The sequence below is a fragment of the Pinus tabuliformis genome, chromosome 7 (genome assembly GCF_031772625.1).
Source record: "Pinus tabuliformis cultivar Carrire ecotype Pingquan chromosome 7, CPIR1, whole genome shotgun sequence".
In the NCBI taxonomy this organism is placed as follows: domain Eukaryota; kingdom Viridiplantae; phylum Streptophyta; class Pinopsida; order Pinales; family Pinaceae; genus Pinus; species Pinus tabuliformis.
Window position 1 is genome coordinate 1114404336 of NC_142293.1, and position 16881 is coordinate 1114421216.

Genomic DNA, 16881 nt, shown 5'->3' on the forward strand with positions numbered 1-16881 from the left:
TTTGGCTAGTGTGTATCTTTTCCAGCTTCAACTCTCCATCTTCCAACACTGATCATATGAAATGGTACTTGAGTTGTATGTGTTTAGTCCTAGAATGAAATGCTGATTTCTTTGCAAGATGAATGGCACTTTGGCTATCATTGTATAACATGCCCATATCATTCTTCTTACCCAATTCACCCATAAACCTTTGTAATCAAATCATTTCTTTACTAGCCTCTGTAGCAGAAACATACTCTACTTCTATTGTTGAAAGTGCAACAACACTTTGGATTTTTGAAACCCAACTGACAGTTGTTCCACCTACAGTAAATACATATCCTGTAGTGCTCCTCTTGTTATCTCTGTCACCTGCCATATCTGCATCAACATATCCCTGTAGAGAAATGTTTGAACCACCAAAGCATAATGCTTGATTTGTGGTACCTCTCAAATATTTGAGAATCCATTTCATTGCCATCCAATGTTCTTTTCCTGGATTGTTCATGTACCTGCTTACAACTCCCATTGCATGTGCAATATCAGGCCTTGTGTAGACCATTGCATACATTAAGCTTCCAACTGCTGATGCATATGGAACTTTAGACATATAATCCATGTCTTCATGGGTCTTTGGGCACATCTCCTTACTAAGTTTGAAATGGCTAGCAAAAGGTGTACTAACTGGTTTTGCATTGTGCATATTAAATATTTTCAACACCTTTTGTATGTACTCATTTTGAGACAATGTTAATTTGTGATTTTTCCTATCTCTAGTTATTCTCATACCAAGGATTTGTTTTGCAGCTCCCAAATCCTTCATTGCAAATGAATTTGTCAATTTTCTTTTGAGCACATTTATTTCTTACATGTTAAACCCTACAACAAGCATGTCATCTACATACAATAACAATATAATATGGCTGCCATCATTTTGCTTTTTCAGATAAACACAATGATCAGAGTAACATCTAGTATAACCTTGTTCAGACATAAACATGTAAAATTTTAGATACCACTGCCTTGGAGCCTGTTTTAAGCCATACAAGCTCTTCTTCAACCTGCACACTAATTTTTCCTTTCCTTTTACCTCATATCCTTGTGGCTGCTGCATATATATCTCTTCCTCCAAATCCCCATGGAGAAAGGCTGTCTTTACATCTAACTGCTCAAGATGCAAATCTTCAATTGCTACTAGACTTAAAATAGTTCTGATTGAAGCCATTTTAACAACAGGAGAAAATATTTCATCAAAATAAATACCTTTCTTCTATGTAAACCCCTTCACCACAAGTCTACCTTTGTACCTCTGTTTTCCTCCATCTTCTTCCTTCATCCTGTAAACCCATTTATTCTACAATGTAGTTTTACCTGCAGGCAACCTAACTAAGTCCCAAGTCTGGTTATGCATTAAGGAGTCCATCTCTTCTTCCATGGCTAGCTCCCACTTCTTCCTGCTTTCGACCTACATTACTTCTTCATAACACTCGGGTTCACCAAAATCAGTCAACAATAAATAATATAATGAAGGAGAGTATCGTTCAGGGGGTATACTTATCCTGGTAGATCTTCTAACACCACTTTCAGGTGTTTGGGGTGCCTGTTGCTGTTGTGGTGGTTGCTGTTGTTGTGGTTGTTGATTATTATTATTTTTAGGCACCTTTACTTTTTCAGTGATCTCATCAAGAACTGTGTATTCCTTGTTTTCTTTTTCCTGTTTCTTTTCCTGCAAATGATTCTTATACAAGACCATTTCATTGAATATTACATCTCTACTCCCAATGATTTTGTGATTTTCATAATCATATAAACGATAACCAAAATCATTAACACCATATCCAATAAAGGTACATTTATTTGATTTTTCCTCAAGCTTTGTTCTATTTTCTTTATTAATATGGACAAAGGCCTCACAACCAAAAGGCTAAAAAAGAGTAGTTTACCTTTTTACCTGTCCATGCTTCCTCTGGAACACCACCATCCAAGGAAATTGAAGGCCCTCTATTTATTAGATAAACAGTAGTATCTACAACATTTTCCCAAAATTGTAAAGGCAATCCTACATGCAATCTCATGCACCTTGCACTCTCCATGATTGTTCTGTTCATCCTTTCTGACACACAATTTTCTTGTGGTGTTCTTGGAACTGTCTTCTCTCTGTGAATTCCATATTTTGAACACTACCTATCAAACTCTTTGCTGCAATATTCACCTCCATTGTTTGATCTGAGACACTTCAATTTCTTTCCCGTCTCAATCTCAACCAAAGCTTTCCATTTCTTGAAAGTATCAAATACATAAGATTTATTCTGAATACAATAAATCCAAGTTTTTCTAGTTGCATAATCAATAAAAGTAACATAAAAATGAGAGCCACCGAGAGATGATACCTGAGCAGCTCCCCATACATTTGTATGCACAAGCTCTAATTTTTCGCTCTTCTTTTCTTTCCCATCTCTGAGAAATCTGACTCTCTTCTATTTTCCATAAATGCACTTCTCACAGAAGCCCAAATCAACATTCTTCAAACCTGACAACAAATTCCTTGAGTGAAGAACCTTCATCCCCTTCTCACTCATGTGTCCAAGCATATGATGCCATAATGTTGCATCTGCTCCTTTGGAAGTTAAAGCATTAACAAAGTTAGAAATACCATTGCATAAATACAATGTACCAACCTTTTCGCCTTTTTCTATTACTAGGGCTCCTTTGGTCACCTTCCAAGATTTATCTGTGAAAGTTGTCACACAACCTTCACCACCTAATTGTCCCATTGAAATCATATTTTTCTTCAATTCCGGAACATGCCTTACCTCCTTTAGTAGCCATTGGTTTCCATTTTGCTGTTTTACAAGAACCTTACCCATTCCAACAATTTTACATGGTTTATCATCACCCAAATGGACTTGTACAAAATCTACTTAAACATAGTCATGAAAATATTTCTTATTAGGTGTGGCATGGAATGAGGCCCCTGAATATACCACCCAGGAATTGGTAATATTTTCGAAATAAAGAATCAAAGCATCTTATAACACCTCACCTGTCACATTTGCTTCATGATTTTTTTCTTGCCATGCATCTCCTTCTTTTCCCTTCCGAGATCTACAGTCTTTATTTAGGTGTCCTTTCTTTCCGCATTTCTAGCACACTATCCCCGATCTGGACTTGGATCTACCTTTCCTTGATTTACTGTGATATCCTAAGCTCTTTCCTCTTTCCACTCTTCTTCCCCTAGACTTTGCACTCAAAGCATTACTCGATGTCTCACCAGAGCTTTTCTGTCGCATTTCCTTGCTAAGGATAGCACCGACAACACCATCAAACTTTAAAGTACTAGATCTAAAAATAGAGTTATTAATGGCCATTACTAAACCATTCCAACTTTTTGGCAATGAGCACAAGAATAACAAAGCTCTAACTTCATCATCAAAGTTTATCCCTACAGAACTTAACTGAATTGTAACTATATTAAAATCATTTAAATGGTCTACAATAGATCCACCTTCGGACATCTTCATATTAAATAATCGTTTCATAAGAAATACCTTGTTTTTGTTTGAGGCTGAGTGTTTTTCATATAGTTTCACCAATGCCTGAATCAAAACCTCTATCATTGTTTCCTTCGAAATGTTGAAGGTGACTGACACCACGAGGCACAACCGTACTGTTCCGAGTGCCTTTCTATCGAGAATGTTCCATTCTGCATCTATCATAGCTGCCAGCTTTTTTGCTTTTCTGCTCAATGGTAGGTATAGATCTTTCTGATATAGATAATCTTCCATCTACAGCTTCCACAACGGGAAGTTTTGGTCGTTAAATTTATTGACCTTGAACTTACCATCTCCTGCCATTTCTCCCACTTGAATGAGGAACCCTTCTTTCTTGTGAGTTTATCAGCCAAATAGACCTTCGGCTTTGATACCAGTTGTTAGAAAAATATTATTTATGACAAAGAAATGCAAGATATATATTATGCGGAAAAACACAAACACATAAAACCAGAGAGACACAGATATACGTGGTTCACCCAGTTTGGGCTACGTCCACCCCGAACAGCCATTCCTTCCTTTCTATTATCCAGCAAAATGAAGAGACACAACCCACAACAGATCTGCTGTAATATCCTCTGTTTTCTCTCATAGTCTCACCTCTCTATTTTTTGCTCGGAGAATACACATCTATTACACAGCCTCAATATAATGCCCTCATACAAAGAGAGGGGTTTCCTTCTAGGGAAAAAAACCCTAAACTAAACATAAATTCTACCATCAGATCATCCGCCTAATGAATGGCCTAGATTGACTAGAAATTACTATACTTTTACAAGGAAATTTTACATCTGTTTTTAGCTTTGGGGGCGCTACCCCCTAAACCCCTGCTGAGGGACCGGTAGCCCCTGGACCCCCCCAACCGGGAGGGATGGTCCCCCCCAAACCCCTTTGTGGGGGGGACAAGTCCCCCCCACACCACCCCGCGTGGAGGGGTGTACAATATTCCTGTGGTATATATCTAGCTGAAACAAAGACCTCTAAATAATCATGCTCCACACCGAACATCCCTATCATACGCTCTTATTCATTTATTTACATGTAATTGAAACTAGTCCTCCCTTATGTTTCCTTGGCACTCACTAGCATGCGTTAGCGCCACACCCTAGCACCTGACACCTCTTGGCATGCCTTAGCACTTGGCATGTCTTGGAATGACTAAAATGCCTTGGAACTTTCTAGCATGTGTTATCACTTCCTGGCATTCCTTGCACACCTTGGTACTCCCTAGTTGTCATGCCCTCATAGACAGCCTTACTTTTTTTGTGACTTTGGAACCCAACCAAGTCATTGAAAAAATAATGTTGTCCCTAGACAAAAGTCTCCCTTTGTCTAAAATTGATTTTTCCATCCCCTTATCGTAATCGTAGGCTTACCTATTGCAAGTCCTATTATGAAATTATCCTAATACACTTCATCCTTGGGACACCTAGAAGACACTCTTATTCATTTGTTTCCATGCACTTTGACCTAGTTCTCCCTTGTGATGCCCTCACACTCCCCAACACTCCTCGACATGCATTGACATTGTTTGGCATGTGTTATCACGCCTTTTCATTCCTTGGCATGCCCTGGCACTCCTTAGCTATCATGCCCTCATAACTACCCTTATTGGTTTTAAGACTTGGGAACTAACCAAGCCCTACCTCGACTACAAAATCTTGACCGAGTTACAGTTACTACAACTATACTATCCCTTGTTCACCTAAGAATGGCCTATAAATCATCTTAGGCTACTCATGCCCAATCTTAGCTCATCTCACTTAAGAAGTTACCAAGTCAAGGCTCACGTCTAACCATGGCCATAAAACAACTAAGCAACATAGTTTACATCTTGACATGGCATAGCACCTGGCATGTCTAACAATCCCTTGGAACTATGTGGAACATGTTGGCATTCTCTACATGCCATGGTATGCTTTAGTACTCCCTATCATACCATACCACTCCTTGACATGTCATGGCACTCTTGCATGCCTTGGAACTACCTAGTATATAACTTTGTCACTCCCTCCTGAGCACACTTGGAATTCACTGAAACTCCCTATCATACACTATTATTCATTCATTTCCATGCATTTTGAACTAGTTTTCCTTTGTGTTTATGTCGCACTTCCTAACACTCCCTGACACACATTGGAACACCCTGACACGCATTGGCATACCCTGGAATGTCGCCCTAACACTCTAGCATTTCTTGGCACCACCTAACATACCTTTTTGTCCCCTCCTTAGCACACCTAGAACTCAGTGACACTCCTTGTCACACACTCTTAGTCATTCATTTCCATGCATTTGAAACTAGTGCTCCCTTATGTTTCCCTGGCACTCCATAACACTCCATGGCATGCATTGGCACACCCAGCACCTGACACATCTTGGCATGTTTCTTTGGCTTCTAATATGCCTTAACATTGCCTAGCATACCTTATCACACTCTCATTAGCACACCTGGAACTCACTAACACTTTCTGTCATAAAATCTTAATCATTCATTTGCATGCATTAGTTTCACCTATTTCTCCCTTGTGTTCCCCTGGCACTCCTTAACACTTCCTAGCACGTGTTTTTGATGGACAAAACACTATATATAGGGCAGCTCATCCTCCATTTGTGTACAAGCTAATTTGGTTAAGTAAGTATGTAATAAAAAGTGCGAAGATAACCAACCAAGAGAAGGAAACAAACAGAGAAGATTTTGGTGTTGTTTATGGGTTTGTTTTAGGGCTAATAGATCCATACATGCGAAGGAAGGAAGAACTATCTACTACAGAAAAGGTTGAAGATCTTATTGTCATCCAAGAAGTCGAACCAAGGAAGAAGATAAGCAAGGTTACACACCGAATTATAATAAGAGTTCATACTATTCAAGTGAAGAAGATCAAGGTTCAAAAGGTTGGTCAATGACAAGTTCTAGGGTTTATGCAAGAGGGCCATGAACTACAGATTTGATCCATGGAACTGGAATTTGAAGGATAGTCGAGTTATTGAAGGAAGAAGCTTGATCATCATTGACTCAAGGAAAATAAAGGAAGTTGAATCAAGGAGGCTTGTGACTTGGTCTTGGAGAGGTCATTGAGTCAAGGGTCTAGGCCATGGTCTTGGTATTCGTCAATTGAAGTCTATTTAAGAAGAAGATCTTGTTTGGGTTTTCCTCTCATGTTGGAGAGGTTTTTGCCCTAGTGGATCACATATTCTATGTGTCTTTTGTCTCTTCATTGTTTATGCATTGGTAGATGTTTGATGAAGAATATTGTTTTGAGCATTGTTTGTTATTGTGGATTAGTCTTGAATGTGTTTGTGTATGAAAAATTGGTTGGGTTTCTGAACTATGAGTAGAGAAGTGTTTGATTGATGCATGCTTCCTACGATAGAATGTGTCTCTTACTTAAACAATTAATTTAGTGGAAACATGGGTATTTGGACAATTATTTTGGAATCTATGCAACTTACAAGTACATCAACTCATATAGTGCATAAATATAATGGAAAGTTGTAACATGTTGCATCATAGAAAGGATGTTGATAAAATATGATAGCTTAAATGTACATGATAGTTTGGAAAGGTGGGGAATAACTCTTATTTAGTCATAGTTAGCCTAATCAATTCCCTTTTTAATTATTTAAATGTCCATGATGATTTTGAAAGTAGGTGGGTAACAATTCTTACTCATGTCATAGATAGCCTAACAAGTACTTTTCTCTATCTAGAATGATACTAGATACAAAACTTTTTTGTATTGTGTGCTTCTTCAATTTTTTTTTATAATATATCATGTTGTAAAAACTTTAAATTAAGCTTCTCACTTTGGTTCTTGAATTTGTGGTAAACTCTAAACCCAACTTCTGAAAGTAGTGTTATTCTAGGGGATACCAACAATATTTTTCACTCCATAAAGGTTTTAACCTATCTTTAGTCTTTGATGAGTTTTTTTGGATGATTGTACTTTAAAAATAAAGATGCATATGCAGTTTTCTCACTTGCTAATTTAGAATCAATAAAAAAAAAACCAAAATAATTACTTACATTTATTTGTAGAGTTTACCTAAAATTGATGGAACATGGTGATTACATCAAATGAGTGTAAAATTGAATTTTGAAATTTTATTAATGTCCTCAGTGCTTGGAAAATGTAATGGGATCAGATGATAAGTTAACATGTAAGGTATTTAGTGAGACATTTCTTCTCTTCTAAGAAAAGTATATCTAAACCAAGTGCAATACCAGGGAGAGAGAGGATTCTGTAGTGTCCAAAGCTTAGTTGTGTGGGTTTGGGGCTACGACATAGTTTCTTCACTTAACTGAAGTAAAATGAGAGGAAATGAGGCAATGCATACTTTGTAAATATTAGCTATAAGGATTTGGAGTTCAAGGCTTAGTCACTTCACAATTGCAATAAAATGAGATCAAATGAGGCAAGGACCTACAAATTATTAGTTATATGTAATGACATTAAAGTGAGTAAACACAAAGTATCGAAATTCGAAGTAGAATCAACCCTTGTGTATGAAAATTTAGTCAAGCATTTTTTATGGCTTAATTCCCCCTCAAATATACATTTGATTAATGCAAAATCTTAGAAAACCACATCTATGTAATCGAGGTTTCCCTCTTAGATGCACAAACCTTTCCCCTTGGCTTCCCATTGACTTTGAGGTTGTGTTCCCCTACACTCCTATATGCTTACTAGGGATACTACACTCCAACATGACGGATTCTAAGATATATTGTGATAAGGGGGATGAGGGTTTCGGAAATTCTTGTTGTCACAGGAAAGTCTTTTCATGTTTAATTCAACAATATGGAAGCAAAATGCTCATGTAGAAGGATTTATGGTGCTTTTTCAATTGTGGGAAATAGAAATGCCATACATTATGGTGCTTCTTGGTACAATATTACCGATTCATGGAGAAAGATCAATGGTTCCTTGGTGGAACTATACCAGTGTGTGGGTGGGACCAGGCTCATGAGATTCATTTTTTACTACCATCACAATGAACTACAACCAAATTGACTCATGAGATTCATTTTTTATTGCCATAACAATGAACTACATCCAAATTGGTTATGAAAGATTGCATTGTTAAAAGTTAATTTTTAGCTTTAAAGTTTGACATAATAATTATAAAGCCAAATCTCATCTATTTAAATAACATGGAAACCCATAATATTAGTATTAGATAATTAAACATTAATAAAAAATATTTATAGTCTTTTTGTTTAATTATATAAAATCCAAATCTGAATTTGTTTAAAATTACAACTTAAAACATGGTTAATTATTTTGTAATTTTAAAAAATAAAAAATATAATTTTTTGAAATGAGCATACAATAAGATAAGAAAATATAAATTCCATACATTTTGATATATTCATAAAATATAATTTTTTCAAAATTTATAAATAAATAAATAATTATAATTAAAAAAATTTAACTATCATCCAAATTAAAAATTTAATTTCTATTGTGTTTTCCTGCTTGCCTTAGTGTATTCGAATGAATCTTGAGTAGTGGAAAAAAAGGAAAGACCAGTTTGTCCATTTTATTCCCCGCCTTAGTGTATTCGAATGAATGTTGAGTAGTTGAGAAAAGAGGAAACACCATTATGTCGCGTTTTCTTCCTCGCCTTAGTGTATTCGAATGAATATTGAGTAGTTGAAAAAAAAAAGAAAGATCAGAACACGTTTTTTTCCTCGCCTTAGTGTATTCGAATGCATGTTGAGTAGTTGAAAAAAAAAGGAAAGCCCATGGTTACCGTACAATATGATTTGTGGCTATATAGGGTTTCTAGATTGATGGCCATTCTTAGAATTGATTTTCCAATTTGTTTTATATTTTCACATGAAATGTATGTTGAGTAGTTGAAAAAAAAAGGAAATACCATGGGCATAGTACAATCTGATTTGTGGCTATATGGAAATAGAAATAGGTCGTTGGATCAATTTTTAGGGTTTCTAGGTCGATGGCCATTCTTAGAATTGATGTGCAAATTTGTTTTATATTTTCACATAAAATGTTGCAGTGATTCGCGGGCAGTTATTGTTTCATGGTTGAATTTGGATGCGTTGAGAAATAAGATTGAGGAGGATCTCTTTAATGGCTTGCTCACGAAACATGGAACTATTTTCGTTGGGCAAATTTGGACCACGATGGAAGGATCAAAAGCCTTGGTCTTCTTTCAAGAGCCCAAGAAAATACTTCAACAGGTACCCTTTCTCTCCTTTAATTCCTTCCTCGATTTCAATTGCTTCAAACAATCTACCAACTTTTTCACCTGAAATTAGGTTATTTGTGTTTTGTTTTTTAATAATTTAGCTTCAAATGAACTAGCCCCACAATTATGATATTGGCAATGAAATTTATATTGAATATACGCTGAACTCTTATAGTAGTTTGGTAGTATACCACACTCGAAATTACAAAAATTGTAGTTTGGTAGGATACCACACCAGAAAAACAGCGGAAAAAACAATGTAGACTTCTCAGGGGAACTCCCTGCCCTCCCTCATTTCAATGCAACACGAAAATATTTTCTTACTATCTTTCCATTTCACCGTAGTTCTTAATCAAAAATCTCAATTTCAAGAAGATTTTCTTGTTGCTAGCTTTCCATTTCAGTCCTTAATTTGAAATCTCAATTTCAATCTCTGTTACTAGAAACGGAATGAAAGTCTTTGTTTTTGAAAAAAATTGTATAAAAATTGGAACAGTATGGAAAACGGTGTTTTATACTATAGTTTCCATTTTTTAATGCAAGAAATTGGGTTTACCAAAAATGGTTCGTTTCTTGAAACTGTTCGTTAATCTAGTTCATTTGTAATATGGTTTTCCAAAAACGGTTAGTTAATCTAGTTTATTTGTAATATGGATCTCTTCCTGATTGGACATCAACATGAATCATAAAAAGCATTGGTTTTCTAGATAGTTTTTGAAGGCATTTCCATAATCTATGGTTAGAAGTCAACCATACATAGCTTAGGTGCGAATGGAACAGGTTTTTTGCAAATAGGTTGGGTGTTCTCCCTAGTGACAACACCTTGCAATATTGCTTAATATATCTTTAACAACCTAGACTATTTAGGGATTTTATTAGTTAAAGTTATGTTATTTTTTTAATTGTAGCCATTGACGTGTAGCAGTGTATGGTCAAGATTTTACAAAAAAAAAATTGTTACTTTTGTGTTGCTTTTATTTAAAAGTGGATTTAGTGATTGTATCTAATATTTAAAATGTGCATTTTTATATAAAGTCATAAATTTAAATGTATAAGGTTTTTTAATATATATATTTTTATAAATTAGTAATGTATATAGATATTTTATTTATATTTTTATAAATTAGTAGTTAAATAGTTTAGTTAATTTTTCTAGTTAATTAATTATTTTATATAAACATTGGGACACAATATTTTTTTTGCCATTGGTTTGGTTTATAACCTCTCAAATGATTGGAAAAAGATTTTGATAAAACTATCCTATAGAAACTTTTATCAACTATTAGATTATCTAGAATATTAAATATCATCAACCAAAGACATTAATTTAATATATAAAAAATAATAATTATCTATTATCCATCACATTAATAGTTTTATCCAATAAATACTTTTACATCGGTGATAAGAGGGATTGTGTTAGGTAATTTGCAATAATAAAGCTTAAGGGCAGCAAGCTATTGATTAATATGTCTATAATACAAACATAATTTCAACTATGATAAATATGGAAAGTTTCATAATTACATAAAAATAGTGATAGAAATAATTGTAAATTTATAAAAATAAACAAGTCTCAAAAATCAAAATCTCTCTTGAGCTACAAACCTCTTTAAGTGAAGAGATTTGATTCTCTCAACGCTTGATCCACAGTTAAAATGGATCTAGGTTGCTTTAGTTATTAGCCTTTGAATAGGCTACAGTGCAGAAAAATACCATGGACAAAAACCATGGGTTAGGAGTACCATGGGAAAAAACCATGGGCAAGAAAAAAATATGCACTAGAGAATTTTAAGTTTTTTTTTTTAATTTGATTTGATTTTGTTTTATTTTGACTTAGTTAAAATGCCAAATATTATAACATATTCCCCAGCTGGAAAGGGTCTCTTGGCACAAAAATCTAACAATCAAAAACATATTAAGAGGGGCCTAGAATAAAATACCTAGATTATGACATTTCCTTTCAAGACTTCAAGGTCTCTCTAGCTTGTTTTGATTTATGAAAAAAATTGATGAGAAAAAACTAATAAATTAAATAAATATTAAATATAGAACCATGGAATCTAACAAAATCATGTGCAAAAACTAGCAAATTAAATGAATATAAAGTACAAAACCATGGAATATAACAAAACTATTGGCCATAACATTTTTTCAAAATTTATTTTAACATAAACAAATCTAGGGACTAAAAAAGAATGGTTTGGTATGTTATAACTACAAGTGATATTTATATATAATATTTAACTAAGTAGAAATTTTAAAAAATCACAATTTAATAATTTATTTCACTTATTTATATTGATCAACCACACTTGTTAATTGGAAACATTGACTGCATAACAAATTTTAATGGATCCAACAGAATAAAATGAAAATTAATAAAAAATAACTAATATCAAGAAAGAATATCTAAATTTAACTATTAAAATTTAACATAAAATTTACTCTACAAAACCATATATATGATGCATTAAAATAATTAATATAAAACATGACTACATATAATAATCATTTAATCAATGCAAATACAAATATGAGATAAACATTATACACTTTAACAATAATTATGGTAAATAATATATACTAGCCTAGATCCATCTTAATTTCAGATATATATATATATATATATATATATATATATAGTAGTTAAATAATCTAGTTAATTTTTTTTTTCTCACAAATTAGCAATTTAATATCTAGTTCAACTATACTTTTAAAATATATTATTTTTATTATTATAAAGATTAATTTTCTATTATAATGGATTAAAGATAAATTTTTGAAAGTTTTCTCTTTAGATTTTGTCTTCAAGCACATGTTGTAGTATTTATGGTTCTGCAAGTGGCAATAGTTCGAGACAACCCTCTATTTTTGGCTCTATATTCAATCGAGATCAACTCAATCTCCACCATCTTGTTACCCAACCATGAAAACAATAACCCAATAACTACGTGGAAAATGATACAATAGGTCCCAAATTTGAGGTCCACTCATGTCACATCCAAGAATATATACAATGTATGTGGGATCATGTACTCATCCGGAAAATGCAAAGGCTAAATCAAACTTGAATTCGGTGCCAAGTGTTTCTTCACTTTTGTATTTGCTAGCCTAGAGGATCAAACATGGGTATTCAAGAATGGCTTATGTGAGAAATGGAAGCTTTGTTGATCACTATAAGTATTCAGGAATGGCCAATGTGAATAGCTAAAGCCTATGAGCAACTACCTATGAACCATAATATTCGAGAGTGTTAATGATAAATTCTTGGTTTTATGTTTCATATTTTCCTTGTTTTTTCTCTCTCCTTGTTTCTTGAATGTGAAACAAATGCTTGGTTGTATGTTTCATATTTGTCTTATTTTTCTCTCTCCTCATTTCTTGAATGTGAAATCTCCAAACTCTGTTTCTCGTCTTGTTGTCATTTCTCGTTTCGTTTCCCCTTTCTGGTTTCTAGTAACATAGATTTCAAGCCCTTCCTTCTAGCTTTGGTTGAATTTCTTCATTGCTCTCAACTCCAAAAGAAGGTGATAGAAGGGATGGGTAGAAATCTTGGTACCCAAGATAGAGTTAAAGAGGAAGAAACATTGATTTAGACAATGTAAGATTCCTCTCGTGGTGTAAAAGGATCACAAGAAGGCCACAATAAGCCCCCGAGAGAGAACGAAGATGCTACCGCATGCAGTGGTAACAATCAGAGTATGGTTCAATGCCGTATATTAAGGTCCACCAATGACATCACATTAACAAAAATCTAAGCATGAAAATAGATTGAAACAAAAACAAAAGGGAAACCCTCACTAACTCGTCAGGCCCTTGCTCAATAATCGGGCAACATTTGGGTATGAAAAATCAGGGACCCCTTCTTCAAAGTCCCTATTTTCTTTTATAGATCTCTTCATATTGATGGATGGCTTCGACCCTCCTCGAATGGCCATTGGATGAGTGTTGGGTAGTTTCATTCATTAAACTTCCTGGAAACTGTTTGAAATTTTTTTAGTTTAAAACTTTTATACAAAACTTTGACTTTCGCATTTTGTAATTTGGTGCATATGTTTTCTTCTCATGCCACATTTGTTTAAATAAACTACATATTTATTTTCTTTTGATTACGTTTCTCAACTATGGCCATGGCTTTACCTTGGACAAGTAATGAAAATAAGATATGTTCTAGGGAATTGAACATATGTTTTTTCATCACTTGTATCAATATACTTTGACAGCATGGGCACAGAAACCCAAACCCATCGCTTCATCGCACTATGACTGATAGAGACTTTCCTAGCTGTTGAGCACAACACATAGCCCATATCATTTGAAGATATACTGGCATTATTCTTTCACCTTGAGATGGATATATATTTGTTTTATTTGTTTTATTACAACAGGGAAACAACCGCTACATTACGATACATCAACTATACTCAAAGGCAAAAACTATTTTTCCTGCACAACCAAGTTGAGAATAATAAGTATCTTCCCATGCATCATCATAGCAACAAATTCCATTTTTCTAATTCATTGTGTTTCTCATTCTAGTGGCCACCATTATTGTGCAAGTTTCTCCTATCACTTTTTGCCTCCATGAAAGTTGATAAGAAAATGCTAAGACAATGCTAAATGTCAAATTTTAGCAGAAATTTTGAAAGCCTTTTTGATCCATTTTCTAACATGGTCCACAATCTGCTTTGATAGTACTACAATGTATCTCGTCCAAAACTTGATTGTCTTTCATAGCTGGACAAATAATTTGATAAATGATCTCTTTAAATCTGTCTTGGACTCAAATGTTATTGGATGTTCTTGAAGATGGGCCAAGTGTTCACCCAAATCATCCAAACATATCAATAACAACATATAGTGTAACAGAAATATTCATCCTCAACCAATTATTAAATGCGGAAATATTCTTCCAAAAGCCTGGATTTCCCATACACTGGGGTTATTACTTATATAACCCCTGGTTTTAGTTTCTCTTGCATGTTTGGTGATTCAGCTGGAATATGTCAAAATATGGAGTTCCTTGATGTCTTCATTCTAACTTCTTGGATGCCATCTCAAAGAAAGGCTCAAAGGATATTCCAAATGTTATCTTTAGAGGTGGCCATTTCGATCCGAAAGGCCGAGTATCCATGCCATCAGTCACACTCTTCTATGCATGTGTACATTACCAAACAATTTATCATCAATAAACATTATTGCAAGACAATAATTGTTCAAATAAATTTCTGAGACGTTCTGGATATCTAAAGATATTTCCTTATAAAGCTCAAGTTCAACAAAGCATCCAACATATGGATCATGAAACAGTGGATCCTCACACTAATATATTCACCATGGGACTGAGACAAAGATATACAAATTGTAAACTCCCTCATGTAGATGAGAAAGTGGTGTTGGAAACTCTCCACATTAGAATTGACATTCTTACCATATTCAAATGGTGTCCTTCCTCAATGTAAACAATTCTTCAATAATATGGCCACTCTCCCACATGTGTCACTTCTCCCAATCCTCACGCTTAATTGGCACATTGCACCTACACATTTCATTCGACAATGCGTATGTCTTGGGACTTTATATCCACTGTAGTGGGCCTTCATCCCTCTTCTATTACAAATCAGAATTCTCAGGGTGGGGGAAATCACAACTCCCTTCCCTCTCTCATTTCAATGCAACACGAAAATCTTTTCTTGCTCTCTTTCCATTTCATGACAGTTCTTCAATCATAAATCTCAATTTCAAGCCCTTCCTTCCAGCTTTGGTTGAATATTTTCATTTCTATCAACTCCAAAAGCAAGTGATAGAAAGGATGGGTAGAAGGCTTGGTACCCAAGCTAGAGTTAAAGAGGAAGAAACATTGAGTCAGACACTAGAAGATTCTGCTCGTGGGGTAAAGGATCACAACAAGGCCACAGTAAGCCCTCGAGAGAGAAAGAAGATGTTACTGCATGCAGTGGTAACAATCAGAGTATGGTGTAACACTATATATGAAGGTATCATTATCATCCCCTAAAGACTTCGATTGCTGAGGTGAGAGAAAATATTTTAAAAGAAGAATTTGGCAAATTTGAGGCTATAATTAGCAAAGTGGAAAGCTTGCACAATTTTGTTTAGAGACCTCATGAGCAAGTTATAGATGCTGATACACTCTTTGATCTCACATCCACACTCCTCGCTACTATTAATAGATCACAAAACAATGATGGTGATACTCCAGTTGATTTTATTAGTAGTGATATTCTAAGAAACTATAGTGACCAGGCATATGGAAGTAGGTCTTTGGAGGGAAATGATGATCAAACCCAAATATCATGGAGAAATATTGGGCTTTTAGCTGCTTCTGTTTTCCAGCATGTGGCAGGAATTTGCACTATGCTTGGACCAATGGATAATGAACCCAAGCAAAGGAAAGCTATAGTATAGAGAAAACAGACTAAGCCGATAGAAAGCACTCGACCTGAAGTAGTGAAAGAGTCCCTGGAAGATGAAAAATCAAAAACATACAAGAATATGGCAAGCATATTTAAAATTTTGCGAAAACAGAAGTAAGCCAGATTAGAGAATTTGGTTCTAAATAGAATATCATTTTCCCAGACAGTAGAAAACATCTTTGCATTATCATTTCTAGTAAAGGATGGTAGAGTTGAAATAAATGTTGATGAAAATGGAAAAAAATTTGTTGTCCTAAAAAATTCTCCTAGAGCTACAGAAATGGCATCTGGAGAAGCTTCTTATAGCCAATTTGTTTTTCGGTTTGATTTTAAAGACTGGAAGTTGATGATGGAAGTTGTTGAAAGTGGTGAGGAGTTGATGCCTCACAGAACCAATCCACTTATGATTCTTTCTTCAAAGAAGGCTGCAGAGACTCCTATCAGAGAGATTTCAAGAAACAGGGGCAGAGTAGTTCCTGCAACTCTTAAGGTGTAGGAGGATGAATGTGGAAGTGATGATGGTGGTGGAGGTCTTCAAAGACCAGCACCAAAGAAGTGAATAAGTGTCTCCTATGACTTTTGTTGCTTTTTTGGTGCTTTTTGTTGGAAACTATCTCTGTTTCTATCAGTGCACTATAATTCATACATGAAGCTAATCTTTAATTTAAGCAATCTGGTATATAAACAATGCTATCATC

At 34.7% G+C, this 16881-nt stretch overlaps 1 pseudogene; it reads left to right on the forward strand.

The window, feature by feature from the left end:
- Positions 1 to 16679, forward strand: part of LOC149251432 (non-structural maintenance of chromosomes element 4 homolog A pseudogene) — a 116526-nt pseudogene extending 99847 nt beyond the window's left edge.
- The last annotated feature ends 202 nt before the right edge of the window (positions 16680 to 16881 follow it).